General features: G+C 41.3%; 2 long non-coding RNA genes across 2 annotated transcripts; one reads left to right on the top strand and one right to left on the bottom strand.

Annotated features, from left to right (window-relative positions):
* The first annotated feature begins 14,315 nt into the window (after positions 1–14,315).
* On the top strand, positions 14,316–16,175 carry LOC127305785 (uncharacterized). Its single transcript, XR_007854161.2, has 2 exons — positions 14,316–14,741; positions 15,699–16,175. It is a non-coding gene; the product is annotated as an uncharacterized lncRNA (long non-coding RNA).
* A 2,255-nt stretch (positions 16,176–18,430) lies between these two features.
* LOC127305779 (uncharacterized) lies at positions 18,431–19,696 on the bottom strand. The gene is made up of 2 exons (XR_007854153.1): positions 19,546–19,696; positions 18,431–18,800 (listed from the first exon to the last, which is right to left on the bottom strand). It is a non-coding gene; the product is annotated as an uncharacterized lncRNA (long non-coding RNA).
* Between the last annotated feature and the right edge of the window lie 4,384 nt (positions 19,697–24,080).

The following is a 24,080-nucleotide window of genomic DNA, read 5'->3' as shown; positions in this document are numbered from 1 at the left end:
TAAGGTTCTTCCCCTTTCTCTCTTTTATTTATTTCTGTTTTGTATTCTTATTGTTGAATTCAAATTTGAAATCAATTCTGCCATGCAGGTATTTGTAAATACTATTCACTTAGAAATTACCTCTCAAGTAATAATTCTACTTGAGACATACTATTTTGATTGTTCATATAATGATAGGTTCACCATACACTATAATTCAAATAGGTAAGATAGTAATTATAATCTTCCATTCTCTTTCTTTTGAAATTTGAAATATTTTTATGGTTCCAGGAGATGGCCAAATGGCAGGGCTTTATGTACCAAATTATTTCTAGGGTCTTGATTTAGTTACTTGCATATTATTTTATGTGAGCTCCCATGTATTAGGGTTTTATAGTTTTCATCATAACCCCTATTATTAAGGTTGATACTAGCATTATATTTGAGAGTATCAAAGTAGGTATTTGTTTCCATCATGGTTTATCTTGGTTACAAAGTTAAATGGTTGTCAACCACACCTGGTTTTAATCATAGGACTTTAGCATTAGGTGGCTCTTTTGTTTCATTTAAAATTGGATAATTTCTACTCAAAGTATTTTTAAGGATTATTATGAAGTCTTAATTAATTATAAGGATGAGTGGTTGATCCACATATGGTTTTAATCACATGATTTAGCACTAAGTTATTCTTAAGTTCCATATTGGAGCATAAGCTTTAACTATTGAGCAATTCTATGATTCTAATCCTATTCACCTAATGGCTTATGGTTTGGAGCTCAAATGTGAACTAGGTTATATTTGTGATCACTCAAATGATGCACCCATTAGGGTTTAGTCTCCCTATCCATAATAAGATGGTTGTTTACTTAACATTTTATGTTCTCCTCTAGTTACTATGATATTGGGAATTAGTTTTATCTTCTACCAATTGGCTTCTATTATTAATCTCAATTTATCATTTAAGTAACTACATTGGTTATAGTTCTTTTTATAGTTAACTTTGGTCATATGGATGGATGGTTTCTCACCATACAAAGTATAGAGTTTGACTCTAAAGGTTTTCTTGTGGTTCTTAAGTGGAGAATAGGTGGAATGTAAATGTGGAAGCATTGTACTTATGATCACCAAGTGGTTCACAAGTTAAGGTTGGGATATAAGCCTAGGGTTGCTTACTAGTTACCTCCCTATGATTTCATGAATGATATCTACTTATCCTATTAGGGTTTAACCTATCCTCACATTTCTCTAGGGCATGATCATGGTTTAGGCATGATCAACTTGTTTTTAATATCTTTACCTCAAGTTCTTAGGGTTTATGATCATTACACAATTTATAATGATCAAGGTTGGACTTCCTGAGGTATCTCTGATGAGTTTGGTTTCTCACTCCCAAGATTAAGTGTTGTCTTGATCATCTAAATATAGACTTTCTATTTTACTTTCTAGGATGGAACTTCTATGGTTGCCTCATTAGTTTATATCCCAGGAGAATGCCTGAGATATTCTATTAGGTTTCTACTCAAACAATGATGATATGGTCATCTGGTTATAAGAATAGTTATCTCCCTCATATTCAATTGTTGCCTCAACTACTTGAGTGTAACACCATAGCTTGGGGCTCTCTTCTAAAGGAAGGGTTTATTCTAGAGTTTATGGTGTATTCACAATATCTCAATAGGTATCTAGTCTAAAACTCCACTTGACTATCTTGATTGAATTAATCTTCTCCTTTCTTTATCAATTAATGGATATGGTGTTATTCCATGTGATATTAGGTTATCTTACCATTCCAAGATGAAATGGTTTACCTCCTAATACTTTAGTTCAATAGTTGTCCTTTATTCTTAAATAGGTAAAGCTTGGATTAGTATGAATGGTCTCTCTCATTTGGGAATGACTTGAGTAATACTCTAGGGTTCCTCTTGAAGATAATGATTTGAATACTTGGATGTATATCCAAGGTTTAACTCAAGGTTTGTTAATGCTTCTCTAATAATTATACTAGAACTCTCACCTCTCTAGGTTTGATGTATAATAATATGGAATGGAGAAGGATATATATTTATAGAGTTTACCTCCTTGTCTTGTTTCCAAGATTAAAGTAGAATGAATACCATGAGGTTCATGGTAGGATCATAGATTAGTTTGAGACATGGAGAAGATAAGTAAAGAATAGTTTCTCCAATTATTGTTACTTGGTTTGTAATTGAATAGATGTTATTGTGTCATGGCAATGATTACCATATTATGATCTGTTATAAGATCAAGTAGTTGATCATTGAGTAAAATGTTGTTGTGTGGATTATTAGTTCCATTTGATCTAACCCCTTAGATCAAATCATCTCTACCCAAAACAAAGTTTTAGCAAAGTCACTTTGAGGTTTATAGCGCTTGACTTGATGAGCTACTTCAATTCCACCAAGGTCAAGTGAAACTTCAGTTACTGTGACTGTTTTACTTTAAAGCGCGAAAATTCCCCAGATTTTCTATGCATGAATGCAATGCACACATCTGTTTCCTCTAATTTTATAACCCCATTACCTGGGATATTACAGTCTCTACCCCTTAAACTAAACTTCGTCCTCGAAGTTTGATCTCTCTCACGTTTCTGAAGTGTGGTTCTGACTTATGCAGACTTAAACTTTTCTAGAACTCCGTAGTGATCTCACTGGATATAATTGAATATATCCCTTGTCCAGATTCTTCCTGGAATCCAATAGGGTTTGTCTCTGAACCATGGTTCTTACTTTGATTCTTTGATTTCTTCCAAATCTACAAGCTTGTTTCCTTTCTCATTGAAGATTCAATGATTGAGACTTCTTCTGATACTGTTAGTCTTAACTGAAGACTAGTTTGATAACATATTCCTAATTGGTAAATAGGTCTTTGTTTTCCCTTACTACCAAAACTGCAATAATGGTACTAGTAAGGTACTTAAAATGGATATGATCATGATGGTTTATTTTCCTAAGAATGGATTAGACTCATTTAGTCCATCCAATCATGGATTATGATTTATACCTATAACTATTTTGGGTTCTTTTAGGTTTCATGAAAGGAATCTTTCGAATAGTCTTTGATTCTGGTATGGTCAAACTCCTTCAGTCTTTGGCCTATTTGAGCCGTGTTTGGTCTATGGTATTTTCTTCGTCCAACTTCTTTATGCTTGACTTACTTGAGCTTTCGTACTTCTGAGTAAATACTACTCACTTTCTCAAGTTATAGTCCACTTCTTGCTTCCTCGAGGTATAAATCTCGGCTTCTGGTCTGACATACTTCTGAAAGTAGTGTTCAACAATCTTATGAAAATAAGATCGAACTTCCTCTCAGTTCAGACCTTCTTCTTAAAGTATTGAGTCATTGTACAACCAACTCAATCTTCACTCTACCCCTTAGAGTTTTCTTAAGTCCTTCAACTCCTTTTCTTCCAAGCATTGGATTGATGGTTAGAATATTAGTCTAGGTGTAGCTTATGGTTTATATTCTTCTAAGGTCTCATGAAGAATCCTTGTGGTGTATCCACTCAATTGTGGACATTCAATGTGAATCCTTCAACTAAATGATTATAGATCTAGCTATTTGGCTGACAAAATTTTTTATTTGTTCACAAACTTTTGTTACAAATAATTAAATCATGGACTATTTGTAATACCAACTGTACCAACTGTGGTTATTATACCAACTGTGGCTATTTGATATCTAAAAATGGATTCTGTTATAGGTTCTGATCAACTGGACGAGACATCTTCTGCTTTATCTCGCAATACTGATCCTATACCAATTGTGGTCTTCTGATATCAACTATGGTCTTCTTATATCTGCTATGGTTTCATAGGTCATCTTTCTTCATTTAGGGTTTATTTTGCAAGAAAACCACTATGAATATAGTATCCAAGGTGATTTCCCATGCATTCCCTCTTCTATATTAATTATGGATCTGCATGAGCTTCACCATAATCATTATCTTTCTCACCTTCATGCTTCTTTCGTACTAAAGTACTCCTCTATTGAGGTAAGCATGAGTTTCTGATTGTACTTCCTTCAGAGTATTGTGGTTGCTTCCCACAACTTTACTCATTTCTTCTGATGAACCTTCATCTTATCTTCGGAATCTTTAGAATTCGTCACTTCCTCACACGAATACCATTACCCTCTAGATCTATAGCATCAAGTAAGAACTTGATATTGCAACATGCACTTGCATATCAAAGTCAAACTTCATGTATGGATCTAGTCAATCAATGAAAATCCAATAAAATCCAAGAAGATTCAGCTTTGTGTTTATAGTACACACCATCATAAGCCTGAATATAATAGTTGAGTAAGACATCTCTAAACATCAGGCTCTGATGTGTAATATATAACACCACATAAGATAGGTTTATATCGTGATACTAAGCACGGATATGTGGATTTCTACTATTTGTCTCAACATTTATCTTAATTGCACATTTGCAATGAGACAAACTTGAAACAAAATGGTTTGGGATAGTCAAGGTTAACCTAATTTTCTCTGGAATTACTACTTAACTTCCATTTTGTTGAGGACTATTTCACCTGATATGTCTAGGTTCTAACATTGCTACACTAAACACATAACTATGGAAATATAGTTCCTATACTTCCAAGTGTTTCTCTCATAAGACTATGGTCATGATGTGCTTGGCACACTTCCCATATTTTTGGAACACAGCTATTGTACTATTATTTAGCACTTGGCTTCTTATTGTATTCCTACCAAATGTCTATGATGTTCTATTCCATCACATAACGATTCTCAGGTGAATCATATATGATTAACAACTCTACCCTATAGACATATTTTATTCCTATCTCTCTTCCTTACCTCCCATGATTGACTCATCATGGTCTATACTACCTCATATCACTTGTTTGTATCACTTACTATCAGTTGTTTCACAAGTTTAGATAAATTTTACTTACCCTATTACTTGTCTGGTCTACATCTTCTATTAGGATATCTTCCTTAAATACTTATCTTCATCACTTTATATTACTCCTATTACAGGTCTTAACCTGTGTTGGTACACATCTTCCAATAGGATATCTTCCTTATGGTTGTATCCTCTCTTTGGACTACCATGTATTGTATACCAACTGCGACCTACTCATCTATTGTTTTGAAGACTTATTGATGTGCTACATGTTTAGGATTAGCTAACTAACTTTACTTAGTAAAGATAGGTAAGAAATGTTGACTCAAGTGTGTCAGGATTATTCTCAAGTGAATACCCATCTCAAGTCATAAAAATATTTGGTTTAACTAAGACAACTTCCTATAGACACTACCAATCCTATAGGTCTCCTTTAAAGGGTTTTAATCCTAGGGTCAAAGCATTTGCTCTGATACCAACTGTGGTGACCCGGCATACCACTGCATGGTGTAGTATGCAAGTCTGATATAACACCAATGAAACACCGTTTCACTAGTATTATATCGCTCAGAGTGGTACAACAGAAACATATGCGGGTCCAAGGCATGTCTATAGAATTTCAACAATGACTCTGTTACATAAGATCATCACAGCCTCCTACTTTACAATGAGGTAAAACTGCAAATAAACTCCAGAAGAACGACTCGTAGTCTAGTCTTATCACGAACTCTATTTGTAGAGTATTTAACTAACTCTAGAGGCTGTGAATAGATTCTAGCTAAATAGAAGCTAGGTTTAGGAAACTAGTTCCTTTCTATTGCTAAGCTAGGTTTGATCCTTGTTGGAGGTAGTGTTTGACTCTTCTGTCAGGTTCCTGTCCCTTGAAGTATTTGTTGATCCCTCGGTCTTCGAGTTGCACTGTAGATCCTCCTTCGATGCCTCCATATCTAAGCAGGGGATTTAAGAGTGGGATGAGTACGAGCGTACTCAACAAGTTCATTATAGGAAAGAGGTGTTTAATGCACTAGCTACGGCATTAGACCAGAAAGTCTAATACCAATGCAAGTTTTCATAACCATTTCTTCAAAAGGTTGCTTTTATTCAGAAGAACTATGTCCGTCAGCCTTCACCGGTTTACTAGAACTTCATGGAGCTCCTTTCCGGCCGCGTTCGCAGTTCCATATCCCGGAACAGGGAGTGACAGGTCACGATTCATTACACTCTGCAGAGGTGTGTTGCTTTACCCATAAGAGATCTTAACCTTGGTGCCAACCGAGTCTAGTTCTCGTCCACACTTCCTTTGGTGTGAGGCCCGGTATAAGGTCATAGCCAATCATATTCCTCCGCTACCTCATACACCCACCCTTTGTTGCAAACCCCGACCCTGGGTCCTCGCCGGTCCCATTATTCCCGTAATTTCAGGGTGGACCCCGACCACGACGACAGTCTGGGATCGAACCAAACTCCTTCGCCGGTAGCTGCAACCCATCATAGACCGCATTACCGTGGGGAATTAGAAGGGGATCCCCACCCACCAATTGTTCCGCAAGCAGCAACCGCTACGGTAAGCAACAGCTATACCGTGGGGAATTAGAAGGGGCTCCCCACCCACCAATTGCTCCGCAAGATACAACCGTCTACGGTAAGCGCATCCGTTGATGTACAAGAGGTGGAAATACGGTTGACTATTCCATCCCACTCCAGATCTTATGGTTAACACGGGTATTACGGCACAAGAATCACTGGCGACATTTGTTGTTTAATCCTAGATGGATACAAACCCTTGCAATGGAACCTCCACCATATCAACACAATCCATGGTTCCATTGCCCACCACATAGTCATATTCATAGTTATGAAAATAGTGGTTTTGGTTTTTTATGCAATAGTGATAATCATAGTACTTTGCAAGTAATTTGATAAAGATACTCAAATGACATGAGCAAGTGATGAACTTGCCTTTATTGACTGCAAGATTATGCAGACAAGGTCTTCGATACGCAATAACTCCAAATTCTGAAATAGCATCATCGTCCGGTAAGGACGATGTTTAAAAGATTGCCAAGGATGCAATAATGCATAAGTATGAGATGCAATCGTTCTAAACGTAACCTAACCCCGATGATTTAGGATCAGTGAGTTGTAATGATTGGTTTAGGGTGTGTTGCACTTTTAGAGTGATTCACATACAAGGTTCTGCTTCAGGTGTGATTACTTGGTATTATAAACAGGTAGATCATAAAGCATAATAATCAATTGAGTACACAAAGAATGATAATTGGCATAAGGTTATCAAGTAAAGAACAGTGGTTAGTTTTAACACTATATGGCATGGTTAATGATTAATTATTATATACTTCAAAAGAATAACCTTTGAAGAACATGTGCTTAATAAAGAGCAAGTAGGATAATTAGGTTGGTGGGTTCTATGGTTAACTATGGTTCTAATTGGTTTTGGAGTAGATATTAGATGGATCCAAACAAGGTTGGATTCATCAATACCAGATGGAGTTATGCCTAGGCATCCTAAGTAATTAATTACACATGGGTGCTATTAAGATTGGTTTATCTTGCTAGTGATAGCTGGCTAGGGTTTATAGGTTCTTATAAGCAGGGTTGAAGATGATTCCTTATTTTCTTCAAAAGAATAACTTTTGAAGAACATACTTCTTATATAATAAGAAGTATAACAATTAAGGTTGAGGTTGTCTAGGTTTTGTTATTGGATTCACTAAGTAAGGAATGGTGGTTTCCTAAGTAGGATGTTTAATAATTATCTTACACTAATAGGGTTTAGTGGGCATGGGATATAATGATAAATATTGGGTATAGATGATATTGGAGCTCATCACAATGGTGTGATGCTAGTTAAGGTTAATTAAGGATGAGATCCTTGTGATAGGAACTAGGTTTGATTAAGATGAACACATGGGATGCTAGTTAGTAGTGATAGGGTTCCCATATGTTATGTGGATTTGAACAAGCATTAAGTTGCTAAATATGAATCTATGGTTACTAATGAAGTAGCATGATCACATGTTACTTAGGGTTTATGTTTGGGAATAAATTAGGGTTCATGTGAAGTAGTGGAGCTAAGGTTCCTAATTGAATTAGGGTTTTAGGGTTACACATGAAATGATGAGTTCCTAGCTTCCTACCATATGGAACTAGGTTTCTTAATCACCATATAGTTTTATGATTAATAACTTCAATTTAAAGTTGAAGTTATTAATAATTTGGGAATAAAAATAATATTGAATTTGGTATTTTATTATTTTAAATAATTAATAATTAGGTAATTATTAATTAGGGTTTAATTCTCACTATTAAAGATTTAACAAATAATCAATAAAGAAAATTTGTTTTAATGTTTTCTTTATTTATTTACTGGTTTTTATTTAATTTGAAGATTTTTCCTAATTATTGAATTTTAATTGAATTTAGAATTAATAAATAAGGCTTAAATAACAAGTATTAATTAATTGAATTTTTATTAAAAATAAAAATTTCATATTATATTTTTATTGGATAGAGTTTATTTTTAGGATCATTTTGATATCTCATTTGGTATTTTTCAGAATTGAAATGAATTTGATTTATTTCGGTAAAGTTGCAGCAATTTGTGAGATTTAAATTTAAACTGAAAATAGCTAAAGTTACACGGACAGGACACCCACACAGTCTATGACTGGTGGGCCGTGTCCACGTTGGCGGCCACGTGGTGCCGACGTGGCAACCAAGTGCCTCACCGGCGGCCAGAGGTGGTCGTCGCCGGTGATACGGCGCTCGCGCGGGCCAACTACCTACACTACGAGGCTCAGCGCGTCGAGGTGAACAAGCTAGTACCAGCGCCGCCCTTATTTGGTCGCCGGAGCAAGCTCGTCGGCGAAGTGCTGCGGCGGTGCTCACGGTTCAACGACGCGGCGACGATTCGGGACGCAATCGAGCAAAGCGTGCATGCTATGAGGATCAGTAGCTCACCAGGAGCACGCAGGGCTTGACGGCGTGGCAAGGGGAGGTCCGGTTCACCGGAATTTGCTGATGCCGGCGTTGGGGAAGATGAGGTCGACGGCGAGGCTACGGCTCGCCCCGGCTCGATTCCTCTTGCAGGTAGAGCAAGTCGAGGACGGTGATGCTGATGGTAACCACGGCGAAGCTCAGGGAGGTCTCTACCGGCGGCGATGGTCGGAGTCCGGCTCAGCTAGGGTTTCGGCGTGGGGAAAAATGAGATGAGGAGGAAGAAATCGAGCAGCTAGGGTTCATCGCGGTATTTATACGGAGCTTTGGAGCATGCCTCGTCACACTGCCGGTGAAGGAGAGGGCGACAGCGAGCGAGGAAGAGGAGCACGCCTCTGTGCTGGCGTCCATGCGCGTCGAGAGGATGAGGACGAGCTCCTCGTTTTGATTTTTTACGAAGAGGTACGTGGGCTGCGATGGGCTGTGCTGGACTGGGTCGTTCTGGGCTGCTGGTGGGCTATGATGGTGGGCTGCTGCGGCCAGGTGAGGTCCAGGTAAGGTTCTTCCCCTTTCTCTCTTTTATTTATTTCTGTTTTGTATTCTTATTGTTGAATTCAAATTTGAAATCAATTCTGCCATGCAGGTATTTGTAAATACTATTCACTTAGAAATTACCTCTCAAGTAATAATTCTACTTGAGACATACTATTTTGATTGTTCATATAATGATAGGTTCACCATACACTATAATTCAAATAGGTAAGATAGTAATTATAATCTTCCATTCTCTTTCTTTTGAAATTTGAAATATTTTTATGGTTCCAGGAGATGGCCAAATGGCAGGGCTTTATGTACCAAATTATTTCTAGGGTCTTGATTTAGTTACTTGCATATTATTTTATGTGAGCTCCCATGTATTAGGGTTTTATAGTTTTCATCATAACCCCTATTATTAAGGTTGATACTAGCATTATATTTGAGAGTATCAAAGTAGGTATTTGTTTCCATCATGGTTTATCTTGGTTACAAAGTTAAATGGTTGTCAACCACACCTGGTTTTAATCATAGGACTTTAGCATTAGGTGGCTCTTTTGTTTCATTTAAAATTGGATAATTTCTACTCAAAGTATTTTTAAGGATTATTATGAAGTCTTAATTAATTATAAGGATGAGTGGTTGATCCACATATGGTTTTAATCACATGATTTAGCACTAAGTTATTCTTAAGTTCCATATTGGAGCATAAGCTTTAACTATTGAGCAATTCTATGATTCTAATCCTATTCACCTAATGGCTTATGGTTTGGAGCTCAAATGTGAACTAGGTTATATTTGTGATCACTCAAATGATGCACCCATTAGGGTTTAGTCTCCCTATCCATAATAAGATGGTTGTTTACTTAACATTTTATGTTCTCCTCTAGTTACTATGATATTGGGAATTAGTTTTATCTTCTACCAATTGGCTTCTATTATTAATCTCAATTTATCATTTAAGTAACTACATTGGTTATAGTTCTTTTTATAGTTAACTTTGGTCATATGGATGGATGGTTTCTCACCATACAAAGTATAGAGTTTGACTCTAAAGGTTTTCTTGTGGTTCTTAAGTGGAGAATAGGTGGAATGTAAATGTGGAAGCATTGTACTTATGATCACCAAGTGGTTCACAAGTTAAGGTTGGGATATAAGCCTAGGGTTGCTTACTAGTTACCTCCCTATGATTTCATGAATGATGTCTACTTATCCTATTTGGGTTTAACTTATCCTCACATTTCTCTAGGGCATGATCATGGTTTAGGCATGATCAACTTGTTTTTAATATCTTTACCTCAAGTTCTTAGGGTTTATGATCATTACACAATTTATAATGATCAAGGTTGGACTTCCTGAGGTATCTCTGATGAGTTTGGTTTCTCACTCCCAAGATTAAGTGTTGTCTTGATCATCTAAATATAGACTTTCTATTTTACTTTCTAGGATGGAACTTCTATGGTTGCCTCATTAGTTTATATCCCAGGAGAATGCCTGAGATATTCTATTAGGTTTCTACTCAAACAATGATGATATGGTCATCTGGTTATAAGAATAGTTATCTCCCTCATATTCAATTGTTGCCTCAACTACTGGAGTGTAACACCATAGCTTGGGGCTCTCTTCTAAAGGAAGGGTTTATTCTAGAGTTTATGGTGTATTCACAATATCTCAATAGGTATCTAGTCTAAAACTCCACTTGACTATCTTGATTGAATTAATCTTCTCCTTTCTTTATCAATTCATGGATATGGTGTTATTCCATGTGATATTAGGTTATCTCACCATTCCAAGATGAAATGGTTTACCTCCTAATACTTTAGTTCAATAGTTGTCCTTTATTCTTAAATAGGTAAAGCTTGGATTAGTATGAATGGTCTCTCTCATTTGGGAATGACTTGAGTAATACTCTAGGGTTCCTCTTGAAGATAATGATTTGAATACTTGGATGTATATCCAAGGTTTAACTCAAGGTTTGTTAATGCTTCTCTAATAATTATACTAGAACTCTCACCTCTCTAGGTTTGATGTATAATAATATGGAATGGAGAAGGATATATATTTATAGAGTTTACCTCCTTGTCTTGTTTCCAAGATTAAAGTAGAATGAATACCATGAGGTTCATGGTAGGATCATAGATTAGTTTGAGACATGGAGAAGATAAGTAAAGAATAGTTTCTCCAATTATTGTTACTTGGTTTGTAATTGAATAGATGTTATTGTGTCATGGCAATGATTACCATATTATGATCTGTTATAAGATCAAGTAGTTGATCATTGAGTAAAATGTTGTTGTGTGGATTATTAGTTCCATTTGATCTAACCCCTTAGATCAAATCATCTCTACCCAAAACAAAGTTTTAGCAAAGTCACTTTGAGGTTTATAGCGCTTGACTTGATGAGCTACTTCAATTCCACCAAGGTCAAGTGAAACTTCAGTTACTGTGACTGTTTTACTTTAAAGCGCGAAAATTCCCCAGATTTTCTATGCATGAATGCAATGCACACATCTGTTTCCTCTAATTTTATAACCCCATTACCTGGGATATTACATGATGCATTCCACTAGGGCCATAAATGTGAAGTATCATGTAGTCGACGTTCACATGACACAACTAGAAGAATAACACCACAACTTAAATATCAAACCATTAAATATTACTCAACATAGTTCCACTACTAACATCTTGACTTCTCCCATGTCCTCAAGAACTAAACGAACTACTCACAAGACATCATATGTATCATAAATTCATAATCAGAGGTGATATAATGATGAATAACAATCTGGACATAAAACTTAATCCAATGGTTTCACTCAATAGCATCAACTACAAGGAGTAATTAACACCGAGAAAGTTTCCCCTCTAAACTAGGTAAGATCAAACCCAGATGTTACAGCGGGATGGACTGGAGATGGTGGAGATGATGATGATGATCCCGATGAAGTCCATCTCGATGACACTGACGATGGCGACGATTTCCTCCCTCCGGGAAGGAATTTCCCTGGCAGATTTCTGCCTGCCAGGGAGCTTTTTCTCTCTCTGTGGTTTTCCGCCCCGTCGCGGCGGCGGAATATTTCTGTGTTCGTCCCCCCATTTTTAGGGTTCTCGGGGGATAAAATACGCGAAGGGACGCTGTCAGAGGTGGGCTAGGGCCACCACACCATTCCTAGGCGCGGCCAGGGGGTGGCCCACGCCTAGGGGTGGTGTGGGCCCCTCCTGGCCCATCTTAGGCTTCCATTTTGGATTCCTCCGGCATCTGGCAAAATAGGATCTTCTGGGTATTTTCCGGGAATTGCTGATCTTCAGAAATATGGTATCTTGAAGGTCCTTTTTCCAACAGAATTCCGACTCCGGCAGTTAATTCTCCAATAATCATCAAACATGCAAAAATAGATGATATAATATAAGTATCATCTCTAAATATGAAATATATCAGTGACTAACAGCAAATTATGATATAAAATAGTGATGCAATTTGGACGTATCAGTTGTGCCAGCGGCAGCGCGTCTCGTCGAACACCTTGACGCTCATATCCCTCTCGCATAGGTAGGAGAATGTGAGCACGCGGCCGCTTCGAGGCCGTGGTAGCGCGCGAACTTCTCCCAGCCGGTGTGGAGGTACATCTTGGCGCGCCCGTTGAAGAGCACGTCCACCGCCCACTGGCAGCAGTCGCAGGCAGCCTCCTGCAGATGCAGCGAGGCCGCCTCGTTGCCGGCGACGAAGTCGGCGAACTTTTTTCCGGCAGCCTCTAGATGCTGAGTGGGTCGCCCTTGAGGACGACGACAAACTCAAACAACACTTCCCGCTCCTCCTCCTGTAGGTCCGATGATGAAGACGACTGCGGCGAGCGTGCAGCTCTGCCACGGCCACGACCTTGGCCTCTGCCTCTATCAGCCATCGAGTCGACTCTTGAGATTGTGGCGGTTAGGGTTGGGGAGAGAGGCGCTAGGGTTTGTGTGTGAGGAACGATGAGAGAGCGACCCTTTTATAGGCCGGAGGGAGGCGGGGGAACGGTGGCGCTAACGCCAGCACGCAGAGCAAGGCGCGACGAGACGCTTCGATGCGCCTCTGCGGGAACAGCACCGTCGCTAGTAACATCTGTCGCGAGGTAGGCGAGATTTAGATTAAACTTGAATGTTTCGGCGTCTCCTGGCCTTGCTTTTTGTTGTGTCCGGCGTGCCCGGAGCATCCCCTGTGTAGCGGGGATGGGCTCGGGCCGCCGGACATCGTATTGGGCAGCGTCGGACAAAAAGAGGCTTTGGAACACGCGGTTGGGAACGTTTTTTGTCCGGCGTGCCCCAAATCCTTTTGGGGACGCTTTGGGGACGTGGCTCTTAGAAAACTAGTAAGAGGGGCACAAAAAGTTGTTACATACAAAAATAAGAGGAGTTAATATGAATAGTTACGATCCACCATTGAAATATTATTATACATAGTCATCTTTGTAATTCCCAGAAAGCCTTCCAGAAACTAGATGTGTGTTATCTAAAGTTCTTTGTCTTAGTATTTGTTACAGATATTCTTCTAACTAGCATGGTGGCTAAAATTTTGATTTTATATTAAATAAACACTTTTTCCTTCTGTTAATCGGTTTTATTGCGGAATTACTTTAGAAAATACATACATTCGTACATGTTAATTCGATCAGTATTTTGCAAATAAATGCATCACTATGTTGCCAAGGAATAACAAAAAAATATGAAATATATCCTGGGGAAATCGGCTGGTAGTGGTTTATAAGTTATCTCAATGATCTTTTATAAAAGAGCTCTTTTACGGTGATTGGCACGGAACTTTGGTTCCGTCTAATTAAATTTTAGTTCCGTTTAATCTAATTTTTTGTGACCGTTGATTAAATCAGTGATAAATTTTCTGTAAGTTCTATAATGCTACTACTCCTGCAACAATTCGGAACGGACGTTTTTATCAGTGTTTCAAATCAAAAGAAAAAAAAATCAGAATCGAATCAACATCAAGATCCGATAGAATCAAATCAGAACTCTGTTCGCTCCCCCACGAGCGCCGGCCGCTGCAGCCGCCGCCGACGCTGCCCCCCTCCTCCCGTCGTGTGGGCTCACGGTCTCGGCCTCTCCGTCGCACCCCCTCCCCTGTGTCGCAGCCGCGAGGCGCCGACGCGAGCCTCCGCCCGTCCCCACATCGCGGGGATTCAGGGGAGCATCCAACCCCTAGCTGCCATCATGTTTCTTTTTCTTTTCGTTGCCTGGAGGTGAATTTACTTAGCAGCTCGATTTTATTCTGAAACATTGTAGATAGTTGAATTATTTCTTCTCTGCCTGGGGATCGGCTGGAGTGTCGCTTGGGCCGGCATGGATCCAAGATCGATGGCGCCGTCCTCGTCGATTGCCGAGGTGATGATGGGGAACTGAAACTGGTAGCTCGCCGAGCGGTCCAGCTAAAACATTGATCTTTTTCCCTTCGTAGCTAGTGTTCACCGCTTGCTAATTACAAGTGTAGTGGATGCTTCCAAATTAACAGATGATACGTAAGTACGCACGGGTCACGGCAACTGCTATTGGTTATATTATTTATATATCTTCTTGAATGGAAGTTGTTTCTGAAGTACTAGCTCTTTGTGCAGAAGTATGTTCTAGCACAGTAAGCTTTTCATTGATCTCAGGTCTCTACTAGCTAGGAGGCCGTGCATTGTTGTGAAAACCACAATAAAGTTAGTTGAAAGATTATTTTAAACATGTTAAATTATATGAAATCATCATACAAGTTTAGTTGGATTGATTGTCAAGTCACTGCCTACAAATAATAGAAATATTAATGAATTTACTGAAGAAAAATGCTACACCATTAATTTTTCATAGGTTGCCTTATTGCAGTGCTGAAAATATTGATATCTCTTTAGGGGTCATGGTAAATATAAAGAAATAGTAGAATTAATGACTGTAGTTTTGATGCAGATCTGATGGTTGGTAATTTAACCGTGCTTTGGTTGATCAGTAAGAGTGCTGACAATAGATAGAAATTCAGCTTTAGATCAGTTAATAAACCAACTTCACTAGTTCATGACTAGATATGCTCTCTGGGTCTATAAACTACTAAGTAGAACCACTTTACATGGTTAGCTTTTTTATAATAAGCATGTCTATCCCTGAATATATGAACAGTTTTCCCAAGTATTCTGATTTATGGAGCAGTGGTTAGCATGTGACTCCTAAAAAATGAACTAGATGGTTCCTAGCTTGGATGTTGGCTGCTCCATTGCTCTAAATAATGCTTTGGTTCTATGTCTGCAAAAGAAGAATGAAAAGCATGTGTGCAGATTTCGAGTAACTTTCTTAATACATGTCTTGCAGGTTTTTCAAAAACTCATTCTACACTATAGTAGGAGGAATCAGCGTAATCGATATGAATCGGCTTGAGCTGGATTTGTTGTTTAACCTGGATTTCATGCTGAAAGTGAAACTCGAGACGTTTGGGAAGTTGGAGAAATATGCAACTGCTTCACCAAGCTGGTGCGCCAAAGTTACGCCAGTCAAGCTGTCCAAGGATGTAGCTGACCAAGTTATTTGCGCCTACGGTTTTGTAGAGCATAGGACCAGATTACTGATTTTCTTTAGATCTGACATTTGTACATTCGGATTATGTTTAAGTGGTTCTAGAGTGTTTGATTGGTAGGGCATCAATTATTGTGCACTCATATTGTGTAAAGTCGTCCTCGAGTGTTTGGTTAGCGGCATCAATTAAGTCTAATTCGGCATCACTGTTGTATTTTTCATGATCATTTGTACTACAATGATTCTGGCTTTTCCATGATCATGTTGTATTTTTTCTGTGTGCATCTGTGGTAAGTTTACTGGCATGCATGATTTAAGTTCTCCATGAAGTGTTGGTATCTAGGATAAATTTGAACTAAAAATACAAAATTGTACCAAGAAAAACTCACATTTGAACTGAAAAACAAAACTGTACCAAGAAAAACTCAAATTTAAACTGAAAAACAAAACTGTACCAAGAAAAACTCCTATTCTAAACAGGGCCTAAGGAATTTAGAAAACAAATTACTTCAGTGAACATAAACAATATTGTAAACAGGACATGCAACTGAATACTATTCAGATGTAGATTAAAGTGAGAATAACTGAGTGACCACTAGATGTAAGGAGATTGTGATATCACAAGTTACAGAAGCAAACTTAACTAGTCCCCAAGAGGCAAATATACAGAACTGCTTCAGTTAACGTGGTAATGATATTGTCATCACTTTGGTAGATCATTCCAAGTTGGAAAGCAGGCGGATGAATTATTGAAGAAATAATAATCCTTATATTTGTATGTGCGTGTTTGAAATATCGACAAATCCTCAAGCCGTTGGTGGCGCGACTTGGCTGGTGTCACCCATCTGAAGTACACCGTTGTTTTCCAGCTCCGTGCTTAGCTGCTCTACCTCAAACAGGTCATGGCACCTCTGCACCGTCTCCTCTTGTTGGCGTCCGAAACCCACCGGCGAGCAACGGCTGGCAACACGTAGAGCCGGGAGGCTCCCAGAGCTGCGGCTGGCCCTGGTCCCTCGAGCGACGGCCCGCAAAGCCTCGGCACGCACGTCCGATGCTGGTGCAAGGGCGTGCCACCTGACCTATACCTGGTCAGGAAGGTGATGGATTTGCTTCGCTTAGTTTCCTGCATGGCATACACGTAAACATTAAATACGAGCCTCGATCGGCTCTCAGGTTTTCCCGTGAATCGGCTCAAGGAGCCGATCCACCCATGATTCGTATGGGGTTTACGATAGCATGGTGGTCCTGCTTGATCAATATAAAGCTAAAACGACCTACGACGATTTAGGGTTTTCACCGCATAATCGGAACATCCTACACGTGATTGAACTTGGCAGCCACGCACGGTGATAATAAACCAGCCCTAGATAAGGCCTAAAAACCAACATGGAGTTGATTCCCGGAACATCCTATCTAGGGCTAGCAAACCACACCCTACGTGCTACTGGATCCTTCAACCCGTTTGCAAGGCCTAACTATGCAGATATTAAACTAATCCTTGAAGAACAAGTAGCAATCATAACAGATCGGATCTACTAAACACGGATCAAGCAAGGTGCCACCCTTACGCCTAGGATAGGTGTAAAGGCGGCTAGACGTCTAAGGGTTGCATGGATAAAAGCATGTAACACGATGAAACAATGCTAACCCTAACACATCTACGATAACTACGTTGCTCGCCATCAACAAGGCTTCAGCACGAGCAACGCATGAACAATGAATAAACGTGTGCTGCCTAGATCACAAGATGCGATCTAGGCAGCACGATGCTTACCCGGAAGAAACCCTCGAAACAAGGGGTTGGCGATGCGCCTAGATTGGTTTGTGATGAACGTGATTGTTGTTTTTCTCAATAACCCTAGATATATATTTATAGTCCGTAGACTTTCTAACGTGGGAATAATCCCAACCGTGCACGAGCCAAATTCTATCTAACCGACACGTATCCTACTATATTTACAGATACACGGGCAAACTAGCCCAAACTTCGTGCACAAGGCCGATTCATGTATATCTTCCGTGTATATTCTTCAAGCCCATCTTTAATCACGGCCCACCTCTGATCCGGTCAAATTCTGGTGATAACACCTCCAAGATCATCCAACGCTCCCGAACCACCCGACCCGAGGCTCCGCATCAGCTCCTCTGGGTCACAGCCACCATACGTCAGCCTCTGTTCCTCGCACGGTTCCTCCAAGCGGCCGTGCAACCCGGGCCCCAGTGCAACATAACACATAGGAGTACATACTGATATTATTGTTGCCTGCATCTTTGTTTGATATCTGAGTCTGACAATAAGGTTTCCATGGTCATGTCTCAACTCGACGCTAGAATAACACGCCACGAAATCTAAGTAGTAGAAGAAGAAAACAAGTCTCAAATGTGACTGACGGGGTGCTGCTTTTCCGTGTTGCAATCAACTCACAGAAATCAATTCCATGAAAAATCAGGATCTCAATTTTGCGTAGAGTGGTCACTGAATCCTTTGATTGCGATGAGTTGTTCACCGCTTTAAGAAGCAGACATAAAACTTGCTTGGAAATTTTCTCTGAATTACCATTACCAATAGTTCTTAGCAAGCTGGCAACATTATGGACAATATGGGACACAACAAGCATATACAAGTCGATGACTGGAGCAAATAATGAGACTAATTAAGTGTTCATTAAAAAACTGGACAAGGAACTACATAGCAGACTAAGGCATTGATGTTCAAACAACAAATGTTTCTCATAATCTTCTAGTCCAGAGGATTGTTTGTGCTTGATTGATGGGGATGACTTGCCGTTGCACATATATTGCAAGGCATCATTATGAAACTGGTAGCTACTGAACAAAAAACACCAGATATGGGCGTCACCAACTCAACCACAAGGCCTTCTTCCAGTGAACTCATCCAACCTACAATTTAAAAAACCCGTATCAGATTCAACCAAAGCAGATATAAACGAGTGTCATCTATAATTTTAACTTTCCTAATTCGTGTTCTGAGAAAGAATAATCCTTATTGGAAGACATAACAACATGCTCAGAAAATTGAATAAATGCAAAAAATGAGCCAACACAGAAGATTGATTGCTTCTCTGCTGGAAGTGGAGCTACTACACGATCACCGGGTTCCGAAAAAAAGGTGGTTCCAAAAATGGCATGCCAAATACGTATATTGGTGCATCACATGTAGAAGGAGGGCGCATTGTGAACTGAGCTTAACCTAGTAAGGACTCTGACGCTATTAAATCTATTTTCCCTCAACCATTGAGCATGTTGAGAACTACTGTCCTCAGGGTCACAGTTTCTTTGTCAGAAGGCAACAACTGCACTCGAGGTCCTGACTTCTTGCAAGATTTTGATTACTACAATCAGCAACATCCCGAATCTTCCACTAGGAAATCAGTAGAGTATACAACATGTGCAGATCGGGCGCCACAGTGTACTAATTTACTTATATAAAACCAGCTTCAGCTGCTGATTGTACAACATATTTGCATAACCGAATTCATCAGAATAACCAAATACTAGGTAGTGTTGACTTTGATTCAGATAGTCCATTCATTTGCAAGGAGGTTCAGCTCTTAAACTTGAAATAAGAAAGCAGATTTGCTGAAACAATCAAGAAAAGGGGAAAAAACTAGAGGAGGACGACGACCTTACGTGAGGTGTGAAGTTGTGCCGCCGACCACAGCGGATTTCCCACCGTCCCTGCTCCCGCACCAAGATTCCCTGTTGTTGATGCCCCCATTCCCCACCTAGCGCAGGAGGCCGTCTCCGTCATGCCACCCGATCACCCACCCAGGACCCTGCCGCCGATGCTCCCAATCCCCCGCGCCCCTCCGCCTTGCTCGCTAGGGCCGGCGGCTAGCTTCGTGGTGCCGCCCCGAAAACCACCCCAGGTTACCCCCCCCCCCCCCCACTGATCCCCCCAATCACCGCCCCCCTCATCCTTCCTCGTGTAGCGCCGGCGGCCGGCTCCATGGTGCCGCCCAGACAGCCACGCGGGAGATCGCCGGGAGAGAGAGATTCCCGTCAGTGAGAGAGAGGATGAGCGATCAAACACAACGGATGTCCACTACTAGTTGCTAGTTGGGCGACTTTAAGATGCGTGCAAAGCTCATCCAACCGTTCAACCTCTCAAATGGATGCTCGCTTTTTACAATTTTCATAAAATATATTAAAGGTTCCGGTCCCACGTGATTTGGTTCCGGTCCCATATTTTTGGTTCCGTTAGTTTGGTTCCGTCTATTTATCACCGTTAGATTGGGGTGGATGGATGGTTATTAAAAATGCCAATCACTGTAAAACTTGTATTTATAAGAACAAAGCTGGAGCTGCAAGGACACCGAGAAACTAACTTAAACTTGTTCTTTCCGTTAAATGCAATGAAAAGGGGTGGAACCTCGGTTGGAAATTTTTTGTCATATGCTCTCTAGTGTAGTTGGTCTGCAGCTTCAGTGAAATAAATATGCACATCGACCACAAGAAATCCAAACGGGGCTGCACGTCGGGTGTGCACAGTTCGTCACTCTTGTCAAAACCAGCCGTCCTGTCTGCCGCACATCTTTGAACGGCGTAATCTCAAAACTCGTGTCTTGTACCTCGGGGCTCGGTGCGTGAGGGCATGCCCAATGCACTGCCCTAGAGGTGCTGCTTCACACCTTTAGTTAGGTTCGGGTGGTCCAAAGTAGGTTCGGATGAGGAGGCAGCCTCCTCTTTAAAAAGTGGGATCTTCGATCCTAAAAGCATGCTTTTTGGAGAGAGAAAGAGATACATAGTGTCATATTTGTGAGGTCCCTTCTCTCTTTTTTCTAACTAAAGTTGTAGCTTCCATTGGAGAGATAAAATTCAACATGTTGATTGTTACAACTTTTTTACATGGAGTAGCTAGTTGTGTATATCACCATTGCTCATGCCCTGAGGTTACCAATTCGAAACCTGCAAAATGCAAAGTGCATCGTCCTGCCCAACCTTTCTGCCCCACCTGAGCTAGTGCGATCTATGTTGACCAGCTGCGAACAGAGAGATTTGTCATCTCATCTGTGTCTTGGCACTGCAAAGGCCAATCACTGCGGCTGGTCAGCCTTAAAAAATCTCGTCTGGTCGACGGCAGCGCGACACGTGACCCTCGGCTCGCGTCATCCGACGTATGCGTTGAAGGCTGGCACTGTCAGACCGGTTGAGTGGATTCAGGGTTAAAAAATTGTTACGCCTTCTGGAAAAGCTGCATTTTATTTGTAAAGGCAGCCTGGCTGTACCATCTTGCTTCTGATTTTATATATAAAAACGTTTGCCGACGTCGATCTGCGCAGCATGCATGAGCTCACCAATCGATCGGATTCGGATGGGCATCATTGGCTCGGCTCCCCGGCCCTGGCTCTAGTCAATGCCACGGCGACACGTGTCGGTGCTCTCCATCCATGCCATCATACAAATTCCAGGAACTGAAGGGAAAAAAAAAGAATTTTACCCCATTCCCAAATATAAACCTTAATTTAGCGTTATAAAAAGATTTAGTGCATCTATAACAGATCAATCTGGTCCATATTGATCTACGCGGACCAACAAGCCCTAATGCAAGCGAGGCAGCGGCCGCTTCGTCCTCCTGAATGCTCTGATATCAACGCAACACAATCTATACATCAATTCAGCTTCATCAACCGCGTTAGATTGGATGGCGGCTAGCACACCTTACTACGCGGAAGGTTCCTATGTCATTGGTGCCACGGCAGGGTCGGGCACGGCTCGAGGAGATGAAGCACCGCTGAGCCCTTCTGCTCCTGACATGCTCAGGACCCCACCTACATCCTTGACTTTCTGATGTGGGACACGTAGGGAAACGTGTAGTGGGATCCATCGCACCAGGTTCCTCAGCGACGACGAGTACAACTACGTCGCTACCCCGCCCATTGATGTGAAGATGGAGGATGTGGTGGAGTCACCGGCAGATGAGAGGGAACTCTTCTCTGGTACGACACCGACGACTTCCTGGGGTACCGCTTACATGTCGCATGTCCTGCATGAGCAGGAGGCATTCAAGTTCGGCGTGGCATGCAACAGGAGGTGTCTGAGCACCAGAGCCACGGCATGCTGCTGCATTAGTTGCTGCACGCGCATAGCTGGGATCCAACTGCACCGGCTCCCCCAGCATCGGTGCCACCTTGAACGTCTCCACCTGCGCTAGCCCTTTGCGCCAAGGTCGCCATGGCAGTAGTGGCCCTCATCTGCACCAACCCCTCCACTGCATGCATTTTCCGTTGGGAAATGCCAATAATCGTGGACCTAGCCAAGGACAATGACAAGTAGCAGTAGCTAGGACTAGGGTTGGGCCTGATATATCTTTAATTTGTATGCTTTTTTACTCCTTTTTTACTATGTTAATTAAGTGTGAAATTAAAGAATTCATTCTTAAAAAAATGTGTCGAGCCACTGGTCAGACAGCAGATTTCATGTCCATAGACCAACCCATACGAACGAAAACGGACATTTTTTTAATGTTAAATAGGCGAAATGTGAAACCAAAGGCAAGCAAAGCAAAGCAAAGCCACTCGAGCGCATCACAGAGCGAACCAATGCGTGCTTCGCATTGCATGTGGCATGTCGAGTGGTTTGGCTCGGAGAGCGTGGTGCGCACATACACAGCACAGCACAGCATGGCGCGGGTGTAAAGTGGCGGTTCGCGTCACATGGCGCCCACGGCATCATTGACAGGCTTGTCTCGCCGGCGACGACGAGAACCATGATTGGCAATGGCTAGCTCCATGTGATGATGTGTAGGCAGTTGGTTCCGGAGTTATCACGCGCGGAGATGAGGAATGGGCCCTTGTATTCTCGTATTTATGCGTGTATTATCTCATCTGTGTGATCCGTAGTCTCTATCCTCTGTGCTCGTAGTACCAGTATTATTGGGAGTCGTTAGATGCGCCAACACCGCGTCATTCCTGGCCTTTTCTTCCCAATTCTTCTGTTCCTCTGCGGGTGATAGCGTCAGCGCTGGCCGTCTTTCGGCCAAGATCCAGCAGCGCTAGATTCGCTGCAGCACGTGACTGGTGACGACGGCATGATCCAGCGGCACGCGCACATGAACGAGAGTCCCTGCCGCCGCCGCCGCCGCCGCATCAGTTCTACGGAGTACATGGTAATATGGTATGGCGAGGAGACGATAACCGGCGCCAAAATTCAAATTTCTGTGAACCTGGATGGGGACTGGGAGCATGGAACAGCTGTACTGTCGATCGGATCGGAAACGTGGGTTGTGGCACTACAGGAATGGTGTGATACGCCGAGGGCCTTTTATACGTCGACGGCCAAAAGTCGGGGCCCTCGGCGTATGGTCTGGTCTGGCCAGCCTCCCCATTCGACCATCAGCATAGCGTTGCCGTCGGCGTAGCGAGGTATACGCCGAGGGCAGGCCTCGGCATATCTTTGGCCCTAGACGTAGACAGGCTACGCCGACGGCCACCCTCGGTGTAGACTATTTTTCAAATTTGTCTAATTTTGTAAAAATCATAATTAATTCATATGATGTCAGAAAAATGCGTATAAGGTATCAAAATGTTCATAAAAACATCCTCTATCCGTTTATGTCAAAATCATGCATATTTGAATCATGTATAGTACCATGTTAACATAGTAACAATTCAAACACTTTCTTATATGTCCTCGGGTTCCCGTTTTGGCCCGATGGCAATTTAAACGAAGTCAGAAAATCCCGCGGAGCCGTATGGTGTTATTTTATGTGTCCTAGTAACCACTCCAAAAGACGGAATTGGAATACGGCAATTATTTTGAAAAACCCTTCACGAACAAGGCTATCAAGTCCGGAGTTCTATGGCTTTTAGGGGAAATTAGTAGGAAACGCCCCGTGACACCGCATAGTTTATCGGCACAAGGCCATTTTTTGCACGTGCATGGTCCCTGGGATGGGAATCAAGGCCCCGGGAGCGGATTTCCAATCCAACCCATGGCGATGGTTTTTTTCATTTTCGGGGTACTAAAATGGGTTTTTTTGTGAAGCATCTACATGGAGGGCATTTTAGTATTGTGCGAGACCTCCGCGTAGTGGTAGGACACCTCCTTCGCACCATATATAACATGCCATATGTGCGTGCTAGCTATTTGGGAATCCATGCGGCTTTCTGCGGGTCTCGCCGAATCCGCTGGAAAGTGACTGGATTTGAACTAGGGCTA

The sequence above is a fragment of the Lolium perenne genome, chromosome 1 (genome assembly GCF_019359855.2).
Source record: "Lolium perenne isolate Kyuss_39 chromosome 1, Kyuss_2.0, whole genome shotgun sequence".
NCBI classification, from domain to species: Eukaryota; Viridiplantae; Streptophyta; class Magnoliopsida; order Poales; family Poaceae; genus Lolium; species Lolium perenne.
This window is presented reverse-complemented; position numbering and strand designations above follow the sequence as displayed.